Raw genomic sequence first — 14,693 nt, 5'->3', positions numbered from 1 at the left:
TTTCAGGTGGGATATGTGGAATACCGGGTGAATATTGAGAGATTGGGGTAGGTGTAGTTCAGTGGTGACCTGATAAACTTGATGATGGATTTCCTAAGGGCCAAGGTACTGGAAGTCCAACTTGTGCGAGGGGGTCTGTTGATGCAGAGGTGTTCTTTTGAGAGCCACACTTTTTGTACCACTGAATAGGTGGGACCTGGTTGATGATGTTGGTCTGCATGTCACTTGTAGTTAGCTTTCACTTTTTTTTCAAGGTGGCCCCTTACTTCCTGAATTTGATGAATCATCTGCACTAAATCTGAAGTGATGGAGTTAGGAGAGGTCGTAGGTAGTTGTGGGTAGAATCAGGGGTGGAACCATAGTTGGCTGAGAAAGTTTTTTTTCCCCTGTGGATGCGTGATCTGCGTTATTGTACACACATTTCACGTAGGGTAGTAGTGCAGAGCAATCCTCTTGATGGTGGTTAATATAACATTGTAGGTATTGCTCTAAAATCTGATTGACCCTTTCCATCTGGCCATTAGACTGAGGATGGTAGGTGGAGGAGTAGTGAGGCTGGACCCCCAGAAAATGTAGGGCCTCACGCCAAACTCAAGCTGTAAATTGTGACTTTGGGTGTCTCTTTGGTAGAAGGTAACCTGGTGCAGGGCACACAATAGACCATTGTGGTGAAGTGGTCTACCACTGTCAAGATCGTCATGAACCTGTTGGACTCAGGGAGCTCCACGATAAACTCCAATGCCATAGTGGCCCAGGGTCGGGATGGAGTGTCTAGAGTCGAACTTATACTGCAGGGTTTGTGGCATGACATCTTGGCTCAAGCCACATCACAGGATGGTATGACGGCCCGTATTTTGGGGCTTATTCGAGGCCACCAGAAAAGACCAGGTATCAATTGCTGAGTTTCAAAGCGACCCACGTGTCCTGCCAGTTGGAGTCATGTCATAACTGTAAGGCTGCCACTCTAGCCTGACCTGGAGGAATGTAAATGCTGTTATTCACAGACGTGATCCCCTCCTGAGTGTCATGTCATTCCCTGTTGATGGCAGCTAGTTCGCTGGACAGAATTTCAGAGTCAGAGGCAGAACAAATCAGTGCAACTAGGTCCTAGCAAGGAGCAGCATTCAGGAAGTTGTGGGGCTCGAGGATGTGGGCCGGTTCCCAGCTAGGTCCATGTGGTTCAGTATCAAAGCTCTTGGACAAAGCGTCGGCTTTGCTGTTTCTAGTTCTGGGGCAACATATGATAGTGAAGCTGAACTATGAAAAGAATAGAGCCCACCAGAGCTGCCGTTGATTTTATGTCTTTGCCTTTAGCACATATTCCAGGTTTCTGTGGTCAGCGAACAGTTGGACTGGATGGTGAGCCCCTTCCTAATAATGTCACCCCTCCTCAAAGGATGTCTTAATGGCTAGGAACGCCTTACCCAGGATCTCATAGTTCTATTTGGTGTGGGTAAGCTTCCGCAAATAATAGGCACATGGGTGTAGTATTTGTTCGGGTCAGTGTTGCTGAGAGTATGGCCCCCGTTTGCCACAGTAGAGGCAACGGCTTTTATTAGAAAGGCTCATATGGCAGCAGTCAGAAAACAATAATTAGGCTAATCAATTTCCAAAAAGCTAGAAAAGAAGTTTGGGGGCTAGGCCCTGGACTGGGATTCAGGAGTTCTGGATTAAATTCCTGCCTCTGCCACAGACTTTCCATATGATCCTGGGCAAATCATTTAATCTCACCGGGCCTCTGTTCTCCATCAGCATAGTGGGAATGACACTTCCTTTCTCCCACTCTTGTCTAGGTAGGCTGGTAAGTTCTTTGGACCTTGTATTAGTGCAGGGCCTAGTACAATGAGGCCCTGGTCTTGGTTGTGACCTCTGGGCATCAACTTAAAAATTTAAAGCTTCTTGACGTGAGAATGTATAAAATTTTCTCTGTTGGGCAATGTATCTTCATTTTTACAGGATCACCTCTCCTTTGTTGTCTGTGTCCCCACTGTCTCTTAATTTGAATATGATCCAAGGCATGAGAGCTATAGATTGGCAGACTACCACCACTGTGTAATTTGCAGGGACACTGTTAAGTAGTTACAGTCCAAAACTTGTTTTGTTAAATTTTATAGACAAAACCTTAAGTGTCAATGAAAATTCTTGATTTCATAGTAAATTAGCTTAACCATTTTAGCCATGAACTAGAAGGTTGAATTATACTAATGCATTTAAGGAACATTCTCATCCTGAGTAAATTGGGGAATATAATAGTCATGTAATTTACAGTCAGAATGATGTGCTGTGTATTGTAGTAGACATAATGTTTACTCCTGGGGGAATTCTGCGCCACTGCGTGTGCCCAGAATTCACTTTCCCCACAGACTTCTTTGCTTCCCCACAGAAAAATGGGGAAGCAAAGAAATCAGCGGAGGACATGCGCCCCTTCCCCAGCAGTCCAGGCGTGTCTGTTCGAGTGCTCGCAGTAGCTGGTGGAGATGTGCATGGGGAGATGTCAATTACCATCGGGGGGTGGAGCTGCATGTGTAAGCGAGAGAGACTGTCCCTCTTGCTCGCTATTGTGGCGCACCCAACGTGGAGCAGTAGGGCTTCAGTGTTTGGAGGTAAGCACGAGGCAGGCTCTGTCCCCGCAAGCAAAGCAGAAAATGTAGCAGCCTGCCTGCATAATTGTTCCTATTGTTGTTAGTTGATTGTTCCCATTCTTAGTGAATTCCCCCAAGAGCATAAAACAGGTCTAAAAGTTTTAGGGTTCCTTTACATTGCCAGAGTGGTGTAAAGGAGCCTTACTGTAAATGACAGTAAGGGAATCCTCAGCTAGGATGATCTATGTGCTTTCTTGCATTTTTCCTGTGCCAGAGAGGCACAATGGGGTTAGATTATAGCTCAGGATCTATTTTACTTACCCATTAGAAAAAAGACTTTGAGGGCAAATAAAATGTTTATCAATCAATCGATAAAATGTCAGGACAGTCAGAACCAAGCACTTCCAAAAGTAGCCAGCCAGGATTATAACTGGAATGCAGGGTATTGGTTAGCAAGTATCTGTAACTTAACTTCCATGTGTTTAGGAAATGCTGAATAGTTATTGTGCCATTTTTTCCTGTATTAAATTTTTTTCCTGTATTTAAATAAATTACCAAAATAATTGAAACTGGCGTGATTATATTGCTTTATTTGACAACATATGCAGATGTGACATTCCCCTCTGGTGTTATCTGGATCGGTGATCTGTTAGGTCACTCCAATCCTTGATTCTGGGAGCCAGCCTTACCCTGCTCTGCTGTGAGAACCCCCACTCCTGGGCCTCTGGCATGTAAGCTGCTCCCAGCTACGTGAGTGAGCACTTTTGGCCAGCTGCTGCTTGGATTGTGCAACCGAATGACACTAGCCAATATCTCCAGTTCCAGGCACAACCCTAGGAACCTCCATCTTGCAGTGTCCAGTTATGCCCACTGGATGCTGCAAGCTTATATGAGTTCGTCAATTTAACAAAGAAATTGATATGTACCAGGCTTGTTATCCCAAGAGAAGTCTCTGACACGCTTCAAACCAAATGCACTGCTTCAGGTAGAATAAACAAACAAATTTATTAACGCATTCTAAGCTGATCTTAACACTTTCAGTGCCCTTACAAACTTAGATGCTTCTCACCACAGGCTGGCTGGTTGCCCTTCAGCCAGGCTCTCCCCTTTGATCAGCACTTCAGTCGCTTGATGATGGTGTCTGTAGATGTACGTAGAAGAGAGAGGAAAAGCATGGCAAAGGTCTCTCCCTTTTATCATGTTCTTTCTTCCCCCTTGGTTTTACTCCCCCCCCTTAAGGGTCAGGTGAGCATTACCTCATCGTAGTCCTAAACTAACCAAAGGAAGGGTGGGTGACTCACTCGAGAGTCCAACAGATCCTTTGTTACTGCCTAGGCCAATGTCCTTTGTTCTTGTGAGGCTGGGCTGGGTTTGTCCCATACATGTCCTGATGTGGTGTGAACTGCCCCTCTGTTCCTGGTGAGTTTTGCCTGGGCTTGTTTTAAGCTATGAGGAGACATTTTCAGCCTCATAACTATATACACGAAATTACAACCTATAACATAACATTCCTATAACAACAATGCTCAGTGCATCATGAGCCTTCCAAAGACTTCCAACATGACAAACTTTGCATTGGATACCACACAATTGTATTATAAGGATGAACATGGGGGTGCAGGGTATTCCCCGAGATACAGAGTGACACAGCAGAATTTTGCAATATTTTTAATTTTTTGGCACAGATTTTTTTTTTGGGGTGCAGAATTCCCCGAGGAGTAAATGTTATATTGATCTTACTTGTGCACTGTTCATTTTTCTTTATAGATTTATAGAATTAATTGCTGCTGTTCTTTATGCTCTGAGTTATTGTGATACAAAGGAACAACACTGAATATGTGCAACACTTCTATTCATATCCATAAATCATGTCATTTGTAGGAGAAGGAGTAATAAGACATATCTTTGAATTTTACACACTAATGTATACTATAGCTCATTTGAAGCATTTATAAAACAAAAATTATGACCTAGAGGATATATTTTTAGCTGAGTGAAGAGATTTCTTAAATTTTCTTAATCATACAGGTAGTTTATGTACACTCCAATATGCGCATATATGTTGTTAAAATATCTGCTTGTCTCAATAGAATGTTTGCTGTAACTAAGGAAAGCAAAAAGATTCACAGAAGATTCTTGAACTCATTAATAAAATTGTAATGGTTAACCAGAGGGCAGTAGGAAGGTGAAGAGAAGATGCAAAGTGAAGAGCTAGATAGAAATTGTGTATGGTAGGGCAGTTTTCTACTTTTGTTAAATGGTTCTCTAATCTATCAGGGCTTAGACACTCATGATTTTTATAACAGAATAGATATTGCCCAGAGGTCACTTAGGAAAATTCTTCTTAATCTCATAAATCATATGCTAGCATTACATATATAAACAGAATCTTCAAGACAGTGCTACTGCATGAGACTAGAGGAAGGAATCCTGGCCCCAATGAAGTCAATGGAAGTTTTGCCATTGACCTCAGTAGAGCCAGGATTTCACCCTTGATATTTAGGAGGCTGTAAAAATGGTTAAAAAGCCAGAATTGTCTAACCAAAGAGATATCGTTCATCCTCAATTTTCGCATTGAACTGTAGATCTGATTAAAAAATGGGATGTAATTTTCATTTTTTGACAAAGAGGGCAAAGAATAAGTCCTGAAAAAGCAAGGTATCAGATAATTGAGAGAATTTGCGACCTTGGGCTACATTAGCTTGTTTTGGATAATTACAATAATTCAGGTGAAACTTCAAGTCTGATTCAACAAAGTCTGTGTACAAACTTTGCCATACACACTTTAAAATTTAGATTAGAAATTCTAGCGGGCTTCTTGGAGTAACACCCACCTGAAGCATAAACATAGTTCTGAGTCCCAGGATACAGGCAGCTGCCTTTCTTGTTCACCATGCCTATTTTTTTCAAGCTACATCACATTTTATCCTTTATCTGTGTCTACTCTTTCAGGGGTTCTCATAACAAATATTTTGGTGGCCTCAGACAATTTTTCCAGCACGTTCATGTCTTTTTTCTTATTGTTTCTTTTGCTTTTTTGGTTGCTTTTTTTAAAGACTTGCTAGCTACTAAGTTTGCTGTGAAAAGTGATATTTGTGTGTTTGTTAATATCACTTTTCACAGCAGACTAACTCAGCCCTGGCAACCCCAGTAGGGTGACCAGACAGCAAGTGTGAAAAATTGGGATGGGGATGGGGTGTAATAGGAGCCTATATAAGAAAGAGACCCAAAAATCGGGACTGTCCCTATAAAAATCGGGACATCTGGTCACCCTAAACCCCGGGGACAAATTGAGCTGTGAATGGGGAGGTGGGTATGGAGGCAGCAGGAGCCAGGGGCAATGGGGCACTAGGGAAGACAGCGGGGGCCAGAAGTGATGGGAGGGATGGTGAGCTTGGGGAACGGAGGCCAAAGCCCTGGGGCTGAAGCCTGCCACTTGCCACTCCAGGGCTGAAGCCTGACCACATTGCCTCTGGGAAGGTGCAGAACTCACTGGCTGCCTGCTCCTCCAGCTTTTGCGTCCCCAGAGAGGGGCCACTGCTTTGCCACGCCCCCACCAATAACCACCCAAAAGGCTGTGGCTGCAAGAAAAGCCCCTGGTGGCCGCATGTGGCCACCGTGGCTGCATTTAAGGAACTCTGCTCTAGGTGCCCCAATTTGTGGATTTACAATACAGTTTTCCTTTTTTTTCTGTCACCTGTTCCATAATCAATCCATGGAAACAAAAACTGTCTACATGAGGGAAAGAGTGAAACTGCTATACACAATATTGCCAGATGCACAAAGTAAACAAAATGGTGAAAAATAGAGAATTTCTCTTCTGTGATTATGTTCATTTTATGGTAATCTTTGGTGTTGCTTGTAAAAATAACAGGTAAAAAGAATCAGACAGAGATGTGATCTTTAAGTTAATGTTGTTCCTATCAATGCATTCTCACTGTAGCTACGTTGCTAACAGCTACTGCACCCCTAACAAGACTAGAGATGGTGAGGCTCAAGCAAGAGAAGCTGGATTCACAGTTACTGAAATGCATACATGTGTTCTTCAGGGCAACACATTCACCTGTACTTTGCCACAGCCTTAATCTCATTGAAATGACTGCAAAGCAGTTGCGGCAGTGGGGGAGCAGAGTGAGGGCAGTTGGCTTCAGGACCGGCTCCAGGCACCAGCAAAAGAAGCAGGTGCTTGGGGCGGCCAATGGAAAGGGGCGGCACGTCCGGGTCTTCGGCGGCAATTCGACGGCGGGTCCCTCATTCCCTCTCGGAGCAAAGGACCCGCCGCTGAATTGCCGCCGAAGAATGAAGCAACGCGGCTGAGGTGCCGCCGAAGTGCCGCCGATCGCGGCTTTATCTTTTTTTTTTTTTTTTCCCCACTTCGCTGCTTGGGGTGGCAAAAAAGCTGGAGCCGGCCCTGGCTGGCTTCAATGGTGTTACTGAGCATGGGCAGTACAAGCCAAGCAGAAAATCTGTGGAGGCACGTGATCCCGCATGTCTGTCCCATTCATCTCCTCTGCGTTGGGGGATGGAGGAAGGAGGAGAAGAAGCATAAGGAGCTGAAGCATTTCTACCACTGAGTATAGTAGTTTTCCTCAGCATGTTTGCACAGATTTGTTAGGCAGATGTCACTTGAATCACTCCCATCCTACCAGGATAATGAATAGGTGAACTGACTAAGGGTTTATGTGATTGGGCCCTTTTATTTTATCTCCAATTAAGAGTATTTCTAATCTGATTTAGTTGTAAATAAAGGAAAAAGAGGGAGCACAATCTCTCCTGAAGCTGCTTGGTATTGGGGAGCGGGGGTGGGATTTGTACACTTTGCAGATTAATCTTCATGGTGTGTTGTCCCCATTGTATGGACCAGACCAGACGCTCAAAATAAGTTTGCATTTGAAGAGCCCTTATGCAATCAGAAGTGTATGAATGGAACTTTTAGAGGATTAAACAATATGTGTTAATGTAATGAGAACAGCATTAAGCAGATTTAAAAAAAGATAATAGGCATCTATGTCACCTCTCAAACAGATTACTTCATCATACTCCAGTAGAGACACTGACAGTGAGATCACACACAACACTCCTATACCATGCAGCAGGTGCAGTGAAATCACTCCTAATCTTCAGCATTTCAGTACAGGTGAGAAGTGATGTCTCTACTGCCTCAGTATAATAAAGAGCCTCAAGCCAGACAGTAATACCAGAAGACAAATGTAAGAAAATTGATGGTAACCTAATGAAGAGTATGAGAGAGTTACAATTACTTCTCACTATTGCCTATAATGAGGGTTGATAGAAAGGAGTGAGACAGAGGTGCAGGAGGGGGGAATTCATTTAGTTAATTTTCAAGCTAGCAAACATTTGCTAGAAGGAGGGAAAGATAGGCTAAATATAGACTTCACTAAGCTGGGAGAGATGCTTCCCTAGATAGTTTTTAGTTTTGAGTCACATATAGTAGTAAATTCAGTTTAAAAGAAATTCAAATTACAGTGCTTCATAAGCTGTGCTGTTCAACCAGCCTGTTTTAGTAGAAACTGAAAATACACTGATCCTGTACTCCTCACATTTGCAAATTGGTTTTGTGGGGGGGGGGGAACTATTTTTTGTAGCCTGCTTTTGGCAACAGCTCAGTTTTGCAACGCATATTCAATATCCCTATGCATAACGATTCCTATGCTTGTTCAAACAATGTTTCCCCCCCACACCTTTTAATGCTTGGCTGATCAAAGCAGGAAATAAATTATAAACCTGGTTCCCCGGTGAGATCAAAGCATACAGTAATGGTATAGCTTTGTCCTGTCTTCTTTTGGAACTAATAGGCCTGGGTTCATTGTCTAACAGGGAGGGTGAGATACCTCTATTGGAGTACAGCTTGAAAAGTCAGATTTCTTTTTTTGTATGGTATACCCAATTAAAATGGTTGTGAACACATTTGCAAGAACTCCAAGAATTCCTCTAAGTTACAATATAGGCAACCACATATACACACTTCTCAACTAGAGAGAGAGTAAGGAATACACCAAACAAAGGCCCCATGACTTTGTTGCGATGTCTTGATTATAAGAATTACATTCATACAGTCAGGAAACAGAAAGGGCATCATGTGTCTTATGTGGCCAATTGCAACTAACGCAACTTGAATTTACAGTATAAAATATTAAATACTGGCAACACCCTGTACACACCTGATCCATAAGATTAAATAAGTTTTCAAAATAAATCTGAGTTAATTCAAATAATGAACAAATGAGAGGATATCACAATCTGCATGTAGACATTCTGTGAACTGAAAACAGTCTAAAATTGTTGAGTAAATTATTTGTTCTCTATTATCTACCATTACACTGCTCTACAGCCAAAATGCTTCTGAAATAAATGTAGTCAAACTTTACTAATTCTGGGTCACTGAGAACGAAAATGATGCTTAAAATTGTTGATTGGCTCTAGTTTTCAAGATATACTATTGGGTCAGTATATACGACCCTTGACTTGGGAATGGCGGAGGATAAGTGAGTTATAAAGGGAAGGAATCTCAATTTAAACCAGAAATGACTAAAATACATCTTTGACTGGATCTATGCATAAATCTATGACTGGGTTTGGACAGTACTTGCTTTTTAGGCAAAACAATGAACGATGCAATCTGAAGCTGGTATTGCGTCATACATGATATGAATTGCATCATGTTATTCCTAGAAGTCATGGATGATGCAATCATAACGAAGCTTACATCACTCTGCTGAACAAATTGCCCTATATCAGCTCTAGAAATCATACAGTGTCGTGCTCTCTTATTTGTCAGTGTTTGATTTTGCAAAGGGACACATTTCTGTTTAGCCAAAGTGAGCAGAGATGCCTCGTACTTGTGTGAACAGTGCAGATAACTTCTGCTATGTTTGTGGTGAAGTGACTTTTGTATCACAAAAGCGCAGTATAACCACTATGGTTAAGAAAGCCTATCACCTGTCTTTTGGCTGCAAAATTGGAGATCAGGACAAGAGGTGGGCCCCACACATATGCTGCAACACTTGTGCAACAAATCTTCGCCAGTGGTTGAACAGGAAAAGGAAATCTATGCCTTTTGCAGTGCCAATGATTTGGAGAGAGCCAACAGATCATACCAGCAATTGTTACTTCTGCATGGTGCCTCCAGTTGGGAAAGGTGTGTCAAAGAAGAAAAGGTGGACTGTGCATTATCCAAACATTCCATCAGCTATACGCCCAGTACACCACGGAGAAGGACTGCCGGTTCCTGATGCACCAGAATCATTCTCACTTGAGTCAGACGAGGAAGAGGAAGAAACTTCTGGTCCTGAACCATCAATGTCACAGGACCCACATTTTCTCCCATCCTCCTCCTCTGAACCACACCTCATAACACAAGGTGAACTGAATGACCTTGTCAGGGATTTGGAACTACCCAAGAATAAGGCAGAGCTGTTGGGCTCCAGACTACAGCAGTGGAATCTCCTGGCAGGTGATGTTAGGGTTTCCATGTTCCGTGACCGTCAAAAGGATCTTGTCCCATTCTTCTTCATGGAAGGTGATCTGGTAGCCTGCAACAACATTGATGGTGTGATGGCAGCCCTCAACATCGTTCACGATCCAGATGAGTGGAGACTGTTCATTGATTCATCAAAGATGAGTCTTAAAGCTGTTTTACTGCATAATGGCAATGTTTTGCCATCAATTCCAGTTGGTCATGCAGTCCATATGAAGGAAACCTATGACAACATGAAACAACTTTTGAGGTGCATAAACTATGACCAACATCAGTGGCAGCTCTGTGGCGATTTGAAGGTTGTTGCTCTCTTGCTTGGTCTGCAGACTGGATACACAAAGTACTGCTGTTTTCTCTGTGAATGGGATAGTCGTGCAAGAGATTCCCACTACATCAAGAAAGATTGGCCACTCCGACAGTCATTGGAGCCTGGGAGGAAAAGTGTTCAGCATCCACCACTTGTTGAATCAAGGAAGATTTTGTTACCACCCTTAAACATCAAGCTGGGGTCTGGTGAAGAACTTTATCAAGGCCATTGACAAAACACAAGCAGCTTTCAAGTACCTCCGTGGAAAATTTCCAAGGTTAAGTGAAGCTAAGATAAAGGAAGGTGTCTTTGTTGGTCCTCAGATTCGTGAACTTCTTCGAGATGATGCATTTGACCATGCACTGTGTGGCAAGGAAAAGACAGCATGGAAAGCCTTCCAGTTAGTGGCAATAAATTTTCTCGGAAACAACAAGGCAGACAACTACAGGTTGTTGGTGGAAAACCTCCTCAAGGCATACAAAAACCTTGGTTGCAACATGTCACTAAAGATAAATTTTTTGCACTCTCATCTAGATTTTTTCCACCGAACTGCGAAGCAGTGAGCGACGAGCACGGCGAGCGATTTCACCAGGACATTGCAACAATGGAGAAACGCTATCAGGGCAAATGGAGCCCATCAATGCTTACAGACTATTGCTGGACAGTGACAAGAGATGCTCCATTTAATGAATACAAGAGACAAGCCAAGAAGCGCCGAGTAGACACTGAATAGGACTAAACTATGTACAGAATAGTTTTTTGCCTTTTGTTTCATAATAAATTTTATTTATATAACCCTTTTGCTGATTTTTAAAGTGTTACATAAACAGGACAGGTGAAATATTATCATGTAAAGCAACCATAAACACATGAAAAGACCTAGGTTTACAATTTATGATTAAAACTCTACTATCTACACAATATACATAGACATAAAATGTAAAAACTTAAATATCTTAGAAACAGTAGCAAATCAGTTGTTTTAATTGTCATATTTGAATTCAGCACATCAAAATACATAATAAATAGCACATTTTATCTTTGAAGCAGACGACTTCTCAAAAATTGTAGACCAGTGTTACATGTACGTTTTCAAGTTGATTCCAAGTATCTGCATCCAGTAATACATTGTTTTGTACTATTTTCTTCAAGAATATTAGCATTGTATTGTACAGTAGTGTAGAACTTGCATATTTCAGTAAAAGAACCTTTCACTATAACAGAAAGTACTGAAATACAATAGACTGAGAAGGGCTGAAATGTAAGACCTCTAATGTACTTCGCTAAATGTAAGAATCTGATTCTCCACTCCGGTAGAACACTTATGTCAATGTGCAGCAGTGGAGCAGAGAATCAGACCCTAAGGCTTTGTCTACACTAGCACTTTTGTCAGTAAAACTTTTGTCAGTCGGGTGTGAAAAAATACACCCCCTGACCCAAGTGCTGGTGTGGACATTGGTGTGTCAGCGGGAGACGCTTTCCCACCAACATAGCTATTGCCGCTCATTGGGGTGCTTTAATTATGTTGATGGGAGAATTCTCTCCTGCCAGCATAGAGTGTATGCAGAAAATATCGTAATGCCTCTGTATAAATCCATGATAGATGCCCAAATCTTGAATATTGCTTGCAGAGCTGGTTGTCCTACTTCAAAAAAGATATATTGGAATTGAAAAGGTACAGAGAAGGACACAAAAATGATTAGGGGTATGGAACAACTTCCATATGAGGAGAGATTAAAAAGACTAGGACTTTTCAGCTTGGAAAAGAGACGACTAATGGGAGATATGATAGAGGCCTATACAATCATGACTGGTGTGGTGGAAGTGAATAAGGAAGTGTTATTTACTCCTTCATATAACACAAGAACCAGGGATTACCTAATGAAATTAATAGGCAGCAGGTTTAAAACAAACAAAAGGAAGTATTTCTTCACACAATGCACAGTCAACTTGTGGAACTCATTGCCAGGGGATGTTGCGAAGGCCAAAACTATAACAGGGTTCAAAAAAGAACTAGATAAGTTCATGGAGGCTAGGTCCATCAATGGCTATTAGACAGGATGGGTAGGGATGCAACCCCATGCTCTGAGTGTCCCTATCCTCTGTTTGCCAGAAGCTGGGAGTGGACAACAGGGGATGGATCACTTGATGATTGCATGTTTGTTCATTCCCTCTGAAGCACCTGGAATTGGCCATTGTCAGAAGACAGGTACATTGCTCTGACCCAGTATAGCCATTCTTATGTTCTTAATTATTTAATACATTTTAATAATTCAGTACATTATCTTGCCATTCAGAAGTCCCAATAAGGATCAGGGCCTCATTCTGCTAGACACTGTATAAAAACACACAAAGACCTGGGGCCAAGTTTGTAAATATATTTGGGCACCTGAGATGGTGTTTCCTCTCCATTCATAGCACCTCCTGCTGGTCACTTTGGGGATTAGCTCAGTCTCTCAACCCATCTTTTCTATGTATGTGGCCTCTCCTGCTCTTGCCACTTCTGGTCCATGGCTTGGCTCTCCAGTCAGGTCACTAAGTCCCTCACCTTCTGGGGAAATCAGTCTTTTCATACCAGCTGTCACCTCCAGCATCCTGACCCACTGGCCGGTAAGGGAACCCAGGCCCACTCTCTACACTAGATTCCAGCCCAGGGACCCTATAACACACAGCCAAGGCCTATACTGCCTTTGACCTTGCTGCTGTTTCCCTGGGCTTTTTTCCTTACCTAACCGATTCCCCCTGTCTCTGGGTTCACCAGCTTCTCCTCTCAGGGAGTCTGTGCAACCTGCCTTCCTGCAGCCTCAAACACTCCTCTTACTTTCCAGGAATTGCCTGTTCTTCCCTAGCATCCACCCCTTACCCTGTAGCCAAATATCTGGCTTTCTACAGACCACACCTGTTCTGGCCCAGGTGAGCCCATTCCTCTAGCTTCCTGGCTTGCAGCCTAATTAGTAGCTTGGGCCCATCTGGCCCCACCCAGCTCTTGCTGGGCCAGTATGGGGTGCACACCCCATCACAGTCCCTAAGGATGTGAATGGGTGCCTAGGCACTTTTAAAAAACCCAGTAGGCACCTATCTTCATCTTTTAGGCACCTAAATACCTTTTAAAATCTGGCCCTTCATCCCTGCTTCAAAACATTTGTTATTTAATTTTGAGTACCGGTATATATTTTAAAGGGAAGGGTAGGGACTGTGCTTATTTTGGAAAATGTGCAACATTTTAGAAGGGAGATTGAACATCCTGTGCAGCAATTTACTATGTTCCTGTGTTTATGGACTATGTTCATTTGTTTTGATCTCACCACATGCCTCTGCTTACCAATATAACAGCTTGCTCATGAAACGCATTACTGTGTAAATGCTAATGTTCTGAAGGAGAAATGATTTAGATGGAAAACTTCACACTATTGTATGTTACTCTAAATTATTTCATTTCCTCTACAGAGGGACCAAATTCTGTTTCTAATTTGAATTTACCCTTTCATGTTTGTGTCCAATTAGGTGAATGATCAGAAAAAAATATTTTTTTCCTTCCATTCTCATTCTGTTTTCTGTACAGTTGAAATATCATTAAGCAGCTAGAGAGATTTGGTAACTGCACTCATAATCGTGACCTGAAGTAAATCTAGAGCCAAACATGGCATAGCTAATTTCCTGTTCACTGAGGAGTAGATTGTGTATCCCTTACTTAAGATGGCAGTGGGGTTTCCAATGTGAGTAAGTGCTCACTGAGGAGAGTAAAGGCTGTACAATCTAGCCCCAAACTAAGTGGCAGTTTATAGTATTGTTACTCAAAAAGTTCCTTGGCCGTTGACATTGGAAAGGAGTATATAAAGTGGTTATAGCCTAGTTAAACATTTGTAAGTGTTATGTATTCTTAGGCATTTAAATTACTCCCTCTTGTGCTTGTGCCTAATCTTATTCCATTCATTGTGACTTTCCCCTTAAGACAACACCCTGGCATATAATTAATGGACACTAAATCCTTGGGCCAGTTTTCACATCTCATTCAGAGTAATTCAATTCATAACCTACCTGCCAACTTTCTTTTCCTTCCATATTAGGGGCCAAGATTAAATGTCCAGAGAGAATGAAATTCCCCAGTTCTACTTGGGATTCCCAAACATGCCTACATATAAGTGGACAGTAGTGTGTGTTTAACTACTATAAAATTTATCCAATGATACTACTCCAACTACTGGGCAAAAACATGTCTTTCTTCTTGTAAGCAAGGACCTTTAGCTGGGAATTTTGGGAAAGGGATTAATTTTATGTGGACACGATTTTAATTCTAACCTTTTTG

Source organism: Terrapene carolina, unplaced genomic scaffold (assembly GCF_002925995.2).
Source record: "Terrapene carolina triunguis isolate 2854851 unplaced genomic scaffold, T_m_triunguis-2.0 Scaffold142, whole genome shotgun sequence".
NCBI classification, from domain to species: Eukaryota; Metazoa; Chordata; order Testudines; family Emydidae; genus Terrapene; species Terrapene triunguis.
This window is presented reverse-complemented; position numbering follows the sequence as displayed.